The 14,065-nt window shown below is 43.4% G+C and overlaps 1 protein-coding gene across 6 annotated transcripts in view; it reads right to left on the minus strand.

Moving 5' to 3' along the window:
* EXD3 (exonuclease 3'-5' domain containing 3) overlaps nt 1–14,065 on the minus strand; it is a 248,277-nt gene that overhangs the window by 173,451 nt on the left and 60,761 nt on the right. The window lies entirely within an intron of this gene.

Genomic DNA, 14,065 nt, shown 5'->3' on the forward strand with positions numbered 1-14,065 from the left:
TTAAAATGAAATATTTTTGATATCTGGTTCTATTTAATTCGCAATCATTTACTTACAAAACCATGACTCAGAATATTCTGAATGAAAATCTTCTACTGCATCAACAGCTTAAATGCGAAGAATGAATTGAAAAATCTGAACGAGTTCTCCAAAAACACTCCTCGTATATTCAGTGCACCTCCTCTTATGTTTTCACAAAGCCAAAAGAAAAATGTTAAACTGAAAAGGAAACATCCTTTCAATCACCTTCTGCATTCTACAGTTCCTAAACAGCTCGTTTCCAAATGCTAGATTGCTTGCTTAGTATCCCATCTCACTTCATATTTCAGGTCACAAAAAGCTACTTCAGCTGTGAAAAGCTCTACCTCATCCAACTGAACTCTGAAGCACCACATTTATACAAGATTTTAAGTAGCGAGCTGATTGCTGGTCGAGCCAAGAGAACGATAGTATTCCCATTATGCACTAACCTCTGGGAATCGCCAGCCAAATTAAAAATGCCACATTCACAATTCATAAGATAATATTTTCTCTCATCTCTGGTTGTTCTGAAATCTTGAACTCTCCAAACACTGGCTGTTCTCAGCTACTGCTTCTTCTTTGGAAAAAGAAAAGTCTCTTTTTACAACAGAACAAGAAAATCCAGATCCCTGTTCCCCACAAAATTAGCAACCAACAGTCAAATGCAGCCCATGTGTGTGTGCATGCATATGTACACACTCTCCTCTTGGCCCGACTCCCAAATAAATTTATACACACATAGGAAAAAAAAATTAGAATGCAACCCAGTGTGTAACCAAATACACTGTAAATCTGAACTGTAATTAATGCAGAGAACAAGCCAGAATGATACAGGAAATGAGAGCAGTTAGGAAAGCAGTGTTTCACTTCAGATACAGCCAATAATTCAACTTGTTAAAAAGCTTTCTAAACCTCAATCAACAAAACAAGCCCTTTCCTTACGTGACTTTTTCCTACCTTACCTCCCTGTCACTGAAACCTGATCTCACCATTTTTTCCAATACACAGACACATGAAAACCATCTCTCTGGTCAATTTTAAACGACTCAGCATGTTGCCAGCATGCCACCGTGCAAGCATGGGTAAGGAGGAAACAACCTTCTCCCTCCCCAAACCCTGGATCTGAACACACCCATAACGTAGTTATCTCTATGAAATGTCTCAGGATGCTGCTGAGCTCTGCTGTCGGGCAGCCAGGCCAGCAGCGAAGGGCAGTGCCGAACTGCTGGGGCAGGAGAAGGTCAACCACGGGGAGGGCAACCACCCATCTTCTGGCATGACCTGACCAAAAGGGTTTGCTCTATGTTCTGTGGATAAGAAAGAGGCAATTCCCATTCCATTCTCCAGAATGGGGATTGAACAGGGAGAGAATCACAGACTGGTTTGGGCTAGAAGGGACCTTAAAGACCATCTAGTTCCAACCCCCCTGCTATGGGCAGGGACACCTTCCATCAGACCACGTTGCTCCAAGCCCCAGCCAACCTGGCCTTGAACACTGCCAGGGAGGGGGCAGCCACAGCTTCTCTGGGCAACCTGGGCCAGTGTCTCACCACCCTCACAGCAAAGAATTTCTTCCTCATATCTCATCTCAGTCTCCCCTCTTTCAGTTTAAACCCGTCCCCCCTCATCCTATCACTCCATGCCCTTGTAAAAAGTCCCTCTCCAGCTTTCCTGTAGCCCTTCAGGTACTGGAAGGTGCTAGAAGGTCTCCCCAGAGCTTTCTCTTCTCCAGGCTGAACAGCCCCAACTGCTATGTTCCCACTGGAATACCAGATAGGTTCCTGCTCTAATGCCAGAATATCCAAAGAAAAAGGATGGGATCTTACAAGGAGTTTCCTAAGCCTTCCAGAACAAATCTGGAGAGCAGACGATTGCTCAACACAAACAAAAGAGAAGAAAAAATACAAGGGAAGGAAGAACAAAGCAAAGCGACTGAAAACCAAATGGTCATAACTGAACCACAAGTTCTGAGCATCTGGGCTCAACTCAGAGGACAAGAATAGGAAAATTCTGGAGTGACCTCCAGACATCGTAACAGGAGCAAGAAGCAGCAATTCCTAAGATACACGTATCAAAACAGTGACAGAACAGTGCCTGCAAAAGCAAGGACAGGTCACTGAGGCCAGAAAAACACCTTCATGTGTCACACCAAGGACACCCAGAATCTCCACTTCTAAAGAAAAGTTAAAGTCTGCAGAGTCCTACATACTGATGAGAGATTCAGCTACTAGCAAGGGTCGTCCAATGAGGCCACGTAAAACTGTAAAAAAGCAGTATGGCAAGTAGGAGAGCACCAGCTTGCTCTGCTCCCAGCTGTGAGCAGCCGAGGATGGCCAGGTCCACCACGCTGGAGAGGCTGAGACCTGTCCCAGGCAGGTGATCCCATTCGGTTCCTAGACCAAGCTCAAAGGGAGTCTGACACTGATCCTTCACAGCTCTAAAATAGGGGGCTGCAGACCATAAAATACCTGGCAAAGCTTCACCAAACCAAGATTAAAGCACTTTGGTGGAGATCTCAAAAAGACACATCTGCACGCACTCCTATCAAGACACAACCAACCTTGATTTCTTCATCTGACAGTTTCTCCAAATAGTATGTTCCTGTTTTGAAAATTTTGACATTCATACATTTCCTTTCCACATTTTTCATTCTGAAAATAAATTTCCTCTGCCCTGAATCTGGTACCAAAATTGGAAGAGATGGTAAATCAAATCTTTTCCAGTTCTCAATATCTGTGGTTACATTTCAAAACCATATAAACCACAAGGCTTACATTTTTGAGTTAGAAAAGTGCCTTTGAGGAAAGCCATAAACTACTTTCTGTTCATTCTCTCCTTTTCCTTTGTGCATACATCACTCAAAACCTGCTGCGATCACAACAAAAGCAGTGCCTGTGGGTTGGTGAGGTAAAATAGCGGTTTTGCTATTGCAGCCTTGCAAAATTCTGCTGCATTATTCACTGGTTCTGCTGAAATGTCCTGGCAAAGGAAACCCACTTTCTGACTGAGGCTCCTTGTGTGTGTCTCACATGAGGAAAGTGAGATGTCCAACCCCAGAGGAGGAATTTACCGATGAAAAAATCTCTCAACACTCTTTCTTTGTGGCAAAAGCCATTAAATGCCCCACGGCCCAAGACCTGGAAGAATTACAGTCAACTAATTAAAACATACAGAATGCACAAAAAAAGAAAAGCAACCCAAAAAAGGAGGCTAATGGGACTGAAACGCAGGATTGCATCCACCAAACAGTCAATTACAGCTGAAATTCATGGTCAGAAAAGGTCAAGAACAAAATGCTAATGGTTAAGTCTTCTTAAGGCAGACAGCTTATACCTCTGCCTTGCAAATTAACAGGATTTTAATAAATGTTTAATCGAATATATAACAAATCCAACCCACCCAGTAAACAATCAGTGAATTTTTACTATTATCTGTTGTTTTGTGTGCCTTCTGCCCCAATACATCCCTGAAATCTGTCCTCTGTGAAAACTCTTGTTAATCTGAACAAGCCCTTTATTTTTCTGAAAGGAAAATAAAGGTTCTATATATTTCAGTGTCACCATAAGTGCAGCTAGCCCATTTATACTTCAAAACTAAAATATATAAGTGTATAGGCAATGTATAAACTGGGTGTGGGTGGGGGAGCGGAGTTATTCAGCCAACTCCTCTTTCAGCAGCATGATGGGTACACCCAACACTGCATAATTTAAATCACATCTGCAAACCAACAAATAGTATGCTCTGTGGATTGAGAATGAATCAAAGTCTCTTATCGAAACCTACTTCACCTTAATTTTTTTCAGAAAAGCGTCTGTAGTTCACACCAAGCGTGTGCTAGATTTGTGGAAGAGAAGGCTGACAGGGAACAGAAATAATACCACTCGGGTGATGTAAAAAAAATGAACGCCTACATTTTCTGGTGACAAATTTTCAGTCTCTAAGAATAGGCTGATTTAATTAAAAAGATACAAAATTCCTCCATAGAAACACACAGATTTTTACACCTTCTCGTTTTTCTTGCTGTGCCTACTTTTAATGAGCACACATAACTTAAACAAACCTTCCACTCTTGTTTCAGTATTTTTGAGCTTGAGAAGATGATTCCATATGGAATTTCTCCTGACAATGTGAAATGACACTTTAAAGATACAAAAACAATTTTAGAATGTACAGGTATTACTCAATATGCATTGTACAATTTTGGGTTGTAATTAAAAAAGAGGAAGTAGATACAATAAAGAAACAAAAGGTAAAGTGCTATATTATTTTAAAATAAGTAGAAAGACTTCAGACAAAGCACGTATATGTGAATATGTGGGTATTAGCTGGCGGGCATGGCAGTGCCATTCTCCTTTTGTTTTGTAGGAGGTGTTTTCAGTAATTTGTTCTTATTTGGATTTATCCCAGGGTCTGAGGAGAGATATCTGACATGCTACATAGCCACTAGAGTTAACAGTCACCAATCAAAACAGACATGGTATAATCACTTCTTTAAAAAACAGTCAGGATTATGCTATTGCAACAGCGTTTGGTCCTGCCACAACACCCCTCGTACTGAAGACTCGCCTTCAAGAGACGTTTAACCCTCTATCAGCAACGCGAGTGGGAGATGACGCCTCCAACAAACCTAGGGACAAAACGGGGAAATCTCTTTGAAAACAGAAATGCAGAGGGCGAGAGCCCACCTGCTGCCCCAGAGCATCCCTACGAAGGTTGTTCCCCAGAGCTGGGAACTTTGGGCAACTTCTTGCTTATTACTGTTTCTTCTGAAGTAACTGTCATGTTTCCATCATAGGTGTATCCAGTTAAAATAGAACCTTGCAGCAAGGCTAATGTAACTCTCTTCCTTGGTTTCAGAGGGAGGGAAGAGCAAATGGTAATTAGTGCATCACAACTTGCAAACAGGACAAGGGGCAACGGGTGCAAGCTGGAACACAGGAGGTTCCACATAAATATAAGGAAAAACTTCTTTACAGTGAGGGTGACTGAACACTGGCACAGGCTGCCCAGAGAGGCTGTGGAGTCTCCTTCTCTGGAGACACTCAAAACCCGCCTGGACACGTCCCTGTGTGACATGATCTAGGCAATCCAGCCCCGGCAGGGGGATTGGACCAGATGATCTTTCGAGGTCCCTTCCAACCCCTCACATTCTGTCATTCTATGAAAAGACAGAGGCAGGACGTGGATTTTTTAGCCTGTCAGAATTTGATAGATGCAACATCCCAAGAAGCGGGTTTGTCGGTATTGCTGCTCCATCCCCCTTGCACCAATCCCTTCTTCATTTCTTATTAAGAACACGTGTTCTAAACGACATTTAATGACACTGCCGTAATTTGCCTGTATTTTTCCAAACAGTGCCAAGGATCGTATTTCCTACTTCACCCACAATGAAACGCAACCTCTGCTTGCTCTGCGTCCACACTAATAGAGGAGATCAGCTGAGACAGCCACCGTGTTCTGCAATCCCAAGGTCAGTTTTTCCCTGTTCTCATTCAATTTACTTTCTGAATATAAAAGTCACAAAGGGTTTTGCTTAACAGACATGGCACTGTACCAAATAAGTTATAACTGCGAGTGAAGAGGGAAATAAAAATGTAGTTTTCCCCATAAAGAATCAAAAACCAAACAACTTAGCAAGCAGCCAAGAAGGCAGAGCTCCAAAGTACTGAGAAACCCTGGTAAGACCACCAGTACCAAAGCAAGGGCTTTAGCAACCCTTCAGCAACCACCGTGTTTGCCCTCTATTCTCCCCACACCTCCGTGCCCCAAAACATGTTTCTTCAGGGAGGTCCGGGTCCGAGCCGCGGCTGCGGGGCTGGCTCACACTTAGCACGTGTGGGTGGGTGAGCGTCTGTGGATGCTGCTGGAGCACCCAGGGTCCCATGCCCACAGTACTTCTCCCCAAATTAGCACTCAACAACCGTGCTCTCAGGGATGGGGAAATGAGCGTGGACTGTGCAGGCAGTGCACCCTGCGCATCAATTAGCTAATGAGCGTCCATGTCATCGTCTGATCAGATCGGCAAGTTCACCTGAACCGACGAGGTCTATGGCTCTTGGATACCTCGTCTCTACCAGTTCAGTTGTATACAGTTGTCTTAAGGGAGATTGTTTTTTTCAGGAATATCAACTCCTATTCCAACAACACCATGACCTGGATGAACTTCAACACATCCTTCTCCACCCCTGCACGTTACTTTTCAAATGTAAACCTGCACCATCTTGGGGGTGGGGAGGATTTTCACTCCACTCCTATTTCAGATGCACCTGCACCAAGGGGGTCAAAGGCTCTCTAATACTTTCTCACGGCAGACTCTGTGTCTTAGGAAAAACAGATATTTCCAGGAACGATAACAGTTCACTTCCAAGAACACTATGACTAAGGAGTAACCACTCGGTGATTCATCCCCATCTCCACCGACTGCAGTGATCAGACTCCCACTAAGAATAAAAGCACCCCAGAGCTATTCGCTCGCAGGGAAATGTCTCCAGTAGCAGTGTCTGCAGACAGGCAGAGGAATGCTGCTGTAAGAGCCTCATCAATTTAAATGTTAATTACATCCCACTACTGAATCCTCCAGTGCAAAATTTACAAGAGGATCAGATGTCACAAAACTATTTCATTTCAGAAGCAATAAATTGCTCTGCTTCAGCACGATTTCCAGGGCTCCAAAACTCACTCACCATCCGAGCTACCAATTCCTTAACTGCGTCTCCCGCAGAAGACAAATATGCTTTTTAAATGTATAACTATGTGGGTTGAGCTGAATTCAAACAACGAGGAAATGAAGCAACAAGATGGAGAGGGTCCTTCTTTAGAAGGTATGTCTGGCTCACTCCAGCCTTTGGCTCGGTTTCCATTTTTAGCTACAGCTTTCTAATCGTCAGAGCTTTGAACTCCACCGCACAGAACGCTTCAGATCTCGGAAGGGAAGTAACCACACGCAGCTACCGCAGTCTTAAAAACCCCATATACCACACACCTCCCCTGTAATTTTAACATTAAAGATTTCGCCTTTTGGGAGGTCTGTAAGTCTAGGTTCACCAAAGGAAAAGTATTCATTACTTATTCCTCCAGCTCTTCATTCACATTCGGATTCACCTTGTGCACTGCCACAGCCAGTGGAAGTATCTGCATCAGGCAGGAGGGGGATAAAAAAAAAAAAAGGAGGGAAAAAACCCCCAAAACTCACTTGTAATCACCCGATCATGAGCATCAGCTCATATTCAGTAGCCAGAATCCTCATTTAACATGAACGGTTCCTTATTTCTCCATTTGTCAACAAGCTGTGACCATTTTTGATGCACTTCTTCCAGCCCTGTGATGCCCTTACGTGACAGTCATCTACTCCCACTTGCCAGAGCAGAGGAGATCTGTAGCCATGGCTGGGTTTCCCTTGCAGTCTCTCTACAGCAGATGAATCACCACTGAAATAGAGGCATTCACATCACCTAACACTGCCACTACATGGTCCAGACAATAATTCGAACTGCAAGACCAGTTTATGTTTTCGTTCGTAGGCCTGACGGAACAGCCAGGTCAACCTGAAACAACTCCTCCTACCCCAGTTCTCCCCCTGTATCAAAAGCAATGGGGAAAGCTTCATTTCAATTCAAATAGTTGTTTCATTCAGCAGAAAACATTTTGCTTCACTTTGGGGGGTTTAGCATCTAGAAGCTTATCTTTTTGTGGTTCTTCACCATGTTTCAGACAGACCTGATTTAATAAAAACGTCTAATTCAATTAGGTACTTTGCATGTAGGATAGCAAGGTACAGGCCAGCAGTTCCTGAACTGTAGTCTCTGGTTTTGTTCTACTGTATTAATGTGACAGCGTGCAATATTACATCACAGGGTCAGCTCTACTAATTGTATTTTCTCTGATATCCTTGCAAAAGCTTATCACAAAGCATGTGGCTATGCATTCAGTGCCCATTTCATGTTTCTCAGTTGATTCTTCCAGAGAAAAGCTGGAATTCCTCAGAGGCCATTAGCTGAGCCCACCCCTTCCTGGGATCACTGTGTTAGGCGATACCTTGGTCAGTGCCACCGACTGCATCATTATTGAAAAGTCAAAATATAAAGACCAAGCAGAAATACAGCTGGAAAATGAGCTGCACAAGCAGAACACTGAGAAAGAGAAACTGCCATGTTGGAGAGGAGAAAGGGAAATGAAGAACAGTGGGTAGAGTAAAAGTGAATTGAAAGCAGTACAAGTTTTTCAAGAAAAAGAGTCTGGTCTTTCTCAATGGCAGCAAAAGTCATTCTTTTACTAAGAGCAAAAGAGATCCCTTCCATGCTGAGAAATTTGAGTTATGAAAACATAATAGGAAACCTCACAATTTCACTAATACACGCTCTATTTCTCAGTGAGTCAGAAGTTCACATTCTTCTAATGCAACCCTCCCAACTGAAAACAATCCCCACACTTCAAGAAAAAGAATAATAAAGCACACATATGCTTCTTATAAAACAATCCTTACAAATAACCATGGGTTTTGTTTTCATAATGGCTAAAATTCATCATTTCCCCCCGAAAAAACACAGATCAAACAAAATGCACTCTCATTAAAATAAAAGGCTCGCTTGTTCGAGCAGAACAGCCAATAACATTTTTCCTATGATTTTCTTAGCGCTTTTTGTCAATGGAGAGTTGCTCACCAGTCACCACCGGGTAAGGCAGGCAGGCTGAACACACCGCCAGCCCGGTACCCCGAACAAGGACCTTCCTTGCCCCCATATCAGCTCCACAGGGCACTCACATTCCTCTCCCACTCAGTGCATACAGACACCTGAGCAACAACGGCAGCTCGGCATTGCACGTGCGTGTGAGCAGAAGATGCCCTGCAGATCTGGTGTCAACTAAAGAAATAAAAAATGGAACCTAAGCAAGAAGTTACCCAGCTTTGGGAACATCCTCACGCAGGGCCTGAGATGACCCACTCTCAGGGAGGAGAAACATCCCTTCCCCTTGCACAGTGGCAAAGGAGAGCAACTCACACTGTTGGTCTGAACACACCCATGGGTCAGTGCCTCAAACAAACAGCAGTCAGTTTTGGATGCTTGCAATACACCCTGGCTTGGCAAGGAGAAGCACACCTATTTTTACATAAGTGGCAATTCTAAAAATAATCCTAAGAAGTTGCTTTCTAGGCAGGCAATGAAATCCAAATTAATAAAAGCCTAAAAATATAACAACCGTTAACCTTTTGCAAGTAATTGGCAACACTTTTAATGGTTTCCTCATCTGTTAGATGGGCTATAACCTAATATCACAGGTTATTAAGCACCAAGATGACAATATAGTCACTGGCACAGGAGGACTTGGAGCTGCAGACTGATGGGAGTTGGGGCACACACCGGAGGGGAGGACAGCAGTGCACTCCCTCATGCCCTTCTGATTTTTCACACCCTCTCTCCATGTCTTCACCACCAGGCACAGACAGAGGCAACTGAAGACACTGAGCTCAGTGTATGCCCATCCTGCCGAAACCACGGCTTGTGTTCTTGTGTCCAAACCTATTTAAGCAAAAAAAACACAGTTTCATCATAAAATAGTTCTTTTCCTCCAAAAATTCAGCCAAACTATTTTTACTTATTTTAGCCAACAGCTCTATGTATTTTTTCAGTGAGAAATGGTTTTTGTTCCCATAAAACTCTCTGGAGGGAAGCGTAAGGAGCGAGTCATGGCGCTCCCAGAAGTGCTGACACCACTCACTGCCGTGGAACGAGACATTTCTCACGTCCTGGTGCTGAGCATGGGGGCTGCCCTACCACACCCCCGCCAGCCCAGGCGCAGAAGGGATCTGTCACAGCCAGGGTACAAGTCAATGTCCCTACATTAACTTAATGGCACTTTCACGGAAACAGAAATTCAGGAGTTTAAAAACATTTAAAACAGCACTCCAGAAAACTAACAATTTCTTCTTTGAAGCTTATAAATCCTGAAAAGGTGAAGAAAACTAATATTGTCCAGGATAAAAGGCGGAACTTCTTACACATGTCCTCATTTTCTGGCTACTTAGTACTGAGACTGTCAGGAACAACAGCAGGAGCAGGTCTAGTGGGCTGAACTGCAGTTTGGGAAAGATGCATCAGATGCAGAGTACTATCATAAAGCTAAAAAGATATATATATTTTTTCCCCACTCCAGACATCTCTGGAAGTCCCCAAATTCTAACCCTAACAACCTTTAACTGTCTCTCCTAAGTAGTTTTCCATGAAAAAACCCAACTGCTAATACTAAAAAGCCGCAGTACATATTTTGAAGCCATCCAACTTTCTTTTTAGAACAGTAACAATAGTTTGATTCTTGTTTAAACGCCATTCCCACATTTTCTTCTGCCAGTTCCTCACTTCTGTGTACTTAAGAAGCATCAGCAGATGCTGACCAGGGGCCAGAACCTCTCCCTTTGAGGCCGACCTCTGCCAGTACAGACCAGGCAACCAGGCCCTTTACGGAATCAAAAGTGCTGCAGCTTCATCCCTATCAGCAAGGTGAAAGGCACCAAGGGCATCCCGCTTCTCCTAGCTCCTCAGGATTTCCATTTCTTATCTACCCAGTTCCATTACTGGTATGGCTGATTCAGGTATTTAATATCAATCACAATTTGTTTCCATCTGTGGCTGGAAAACCCAATCACCAAAAGAAATCTGTAGGTTAGACCTGAGAACCACAGCTTGAGCCTGAAGATACTCCAGCTTCTGCCAGCATCTCTGAAGCATATTAAAAGAACCCTTTCAGTAAAGCAGAAATTAACTTTTGTGTTGTTTTTTAACTAGCTGAGACCATTCAGATCACTAAAGATAGCTAATGAGGTTCTAGGAAACTTTATTCTGTAAATATCCCAATGAGAATTAAATTGTTTTTAAAAACAGAAGTCGAAATAGAAACTTTCACATGTTGAGAGCTGATGTTCGTGAAGTATTTAGACTGTTCAAGCACATGTTAAAATGCAAAGCTAAAAACTTTCGGTCCACTTTCAGTACCCCAACACAAAGGCTCAGACCTCCAGCTTACGAAGTCCATGTATTTTAACCCATCCCAAGTGACACCAACTTATTTCAGCCAAAGCTTTAAACCTAAATATCTCCTTGAAGAAACAGCTCCATGGACGAAACTCTCACCCAATGAAGCTGAAACAGAAATTTCCATAGACATCAACTAAGGAAGAATTTCACTGGGCTTGGGCCCATATCCTAATTTTTTAATCCAGGTTTCAATTAATTTCTGCTTAAATTGAGGAGAGTGTCACCTAACTCCACGCTCTTGTTGGGCAGTATATCGAACCAAACTGATTTGCTTTAAATGCTATTTGAGAAAATATCATAGCTTTCTTTGAATCAAAAGTATGGCTTGTAAAGTAGCTTTTCAGCTTTCCTTCAGGTTACCTATAACATAATTAAAAGACTCAAGTAAACAAAGTGGAGAAGGCTTGATTCGTCCAGGCTGAATCAAGCTCTCCCACAGGCAGAGTGCAATTGCTACTTTGCTTATGTTGAAGAAAATAATTGTAAAATTCTTATACTAAAAAAATTCCTTCTTCTTCCTATAGCTAATTACATCTCAGAGTGTTACGTTAAAACTCTGTCTCCAGTACTTGTACTCAACGTTGCCACAGAAAGCAAGAATCTTCAAATAACGTGTTCTTCATACATAACTCTGGTCCTGTTGTTGCTTTTGAAAATCCCATCCTGAGGTGCCAGGAAGAGTTCCAATTACTCCGAAGCGTGTCCCAAATGCTGAATCTGCTCCCTCCATGCACAAAGCTCTCCAGGTCACCTTTCAGCAATTGCAAAATAGTCAAATCATAGAATCCCAGCCTGGTTGGGGTTGGAAGGGACCTCTGGAGATCATCCAGTCCAACCCCCTGCCAAAGCAGGGTCACCTAGAGCACGTTCCACAGGCTCGTGTCCAGGCGGGTTTTTAATATCTCCAGAGCTTTTCCATAAGCCGGCTGGCTCAAACCATTCCTCTCTAGGACACGTTACAGACATTACATGCAGTCTCAGGCAAAAACTTGCCCAGTACTTCACACTGCACTAAAAAGCTTGCCTTGGATTTTTTCAGTGTTTCTAGTACTAGATACAAGGCCAAATAAAAGATATCCCTCCTACTTAGGATAAAAGCAGCGATGGCTATTCACTTGTAAAATTTATAGGTGCACCCTCTTATATAAAATAAAAAAAAAAAAATCTTTGAGAGGTCCTACAGATGACTTGCAAAGTTATAGCTCTTGGGAGGTTAAGTAGAAAAGAAAGGGCACCTGTCAGCTCACCACCAACATGTTTGAAGAGATTTGTTGGTTTCTATGGCAATGGGGAGGGTAACGCGGCTGCCTGGTTACAATGATGACTGACGCACATCTCAAACAATCGTTCTCTTCCTGTTCGTATGACATAAGAAAAACAGGATGTCGAGAGGTGTTTATCTGAATGAACAAGATAAGCAAGCTCGCCGACATTTCTAAAACTATAAGATTTAACTAACAAGATGTTATAGATTTTCTGTGGGGAAAAAAAACATCCAACTGCTGCACTGGTGAATGTGATTAAATTATGCATGGAAAGATCCTTTCCCTCCGAACCCGCAGGAAACAGTTGAGGAGCTGTTATATGAGCCATGAATACCAATGGAAAGTCTTTTTAGTGTGAGGTACTGAGTTACGCTGCTGAATCAAAATTGAGAAAAACAGCTTAGTGTGCAATATCCTACCGCCTCCCAAAACCACAGTCAGTTCAGGGACCCGCTGACGGGGTGGGCTGCAGAGAATGAGGGTGCTGCAATGGTCCTGCTGCTGGACAGGGAAGCCAGACTGGATTATAAAGCTGTTTGTGGCAACGAGCACCATTTCATAGGCATTTCTCAGGCCCTTCACCCAACCTGAGCAATCATTGCCAGGTACTTTGTAGCGTTTTAATGTCCACCAGTGTGCCTGAGAGGGAACCTTATCACTGGTCATCCAATTTCATCAACAAGGGAACTTGCAACACGCCCAACTCATGCAGCAGAGTACGGTGCTGCAATCACTGCTGTCCGCTAATTAACATGAGCTGGTACAGCCCAGCAGCACAGTGCAGTTTAAAGCTGAAAATCAGCTCATGTCCAAAAAGCACAACATCGTCCCAGGGGAGTTCTGGAGCACCCATGCTCTTGTCACCCATATGCATGGGCAATACACCCAGCTAGAAACATCCAGCTACAGCACAAGATAATGATAATGTAGCCAGGAACCGGCTGAACAGACCACAGGTGATCCAGTGTCAACTCGCATTTGCTTTAATACATCACTCCTTTTCATTTGGGAAAAGAGAACTCCCCACAGGCAGGGAGAAAGGATAAGGTATACTTAGGGACAGGTATAGCAGAAAAACCTAAAATAAGTACAGCTTGGAAACACCTTTCCAGGTGGTTGCCCTCCTCCACCATACTTTCTCTTTTTCAAAGACATTTGAAATAAAGACGATTGAAATCTCCCTATCAGACTTGCACGCAGCCAAGGATGTGTTGATCTCCCAAATGCAATCCTTTTACAGCCCTCACTGTGACCATGTCAACACTTTCTTGCAAGTCCATGATGCTACCAAGACATATCCCAAAGTAGCAGTGCTGAATGAAGCACTACCATAAAGAGCTGCCAACAGCGTGTATTACTGCGAAGACAACAGACCTCCATGTTTGTATTTTTGCTTTTCTACACTGAGCAGGTTTTGTTTTCCTTAAAAAGCTGCACCTCAGGCTATACATTACAGTTTATAAGGCACAAAGACGCTGCCCTTCTTCCACACACGGGCACTGGGAAGTGGAGCAGTTTACCCAAAGTCTCCCAGCAGAACGCCCAAGGAAACCAGAACAGGTGCCCGATCCTGACCTCCCTCATTTTCGCATCAGTATGGATCCAGCTGTTCTAACAATTACTTCTAATTTATTCTAGCCTGGTATCAGCAGCTCTGAAACCCAGTGTGCAGCCCCCAATGAAGGCACAGACGCTCCTGGATGGCAGGGACCATGGGAACTCTCAACGTCCCTCACGAGCCATGCTGGG

Source organism: Nyctibius grandis, chromosome 16, assembly GCF_013368605.1.
Source record: "Nyctibius grandis isolate bNycGra1 chromosome 16, bNycGra1.pri, whole genome shotgun sequence".
NCBI lineage: Eukaryota > Metazoa > Chordata > Aves > Nyctibiiformes > Nyctibiidae > Nyctibius > Nyctibius grandis.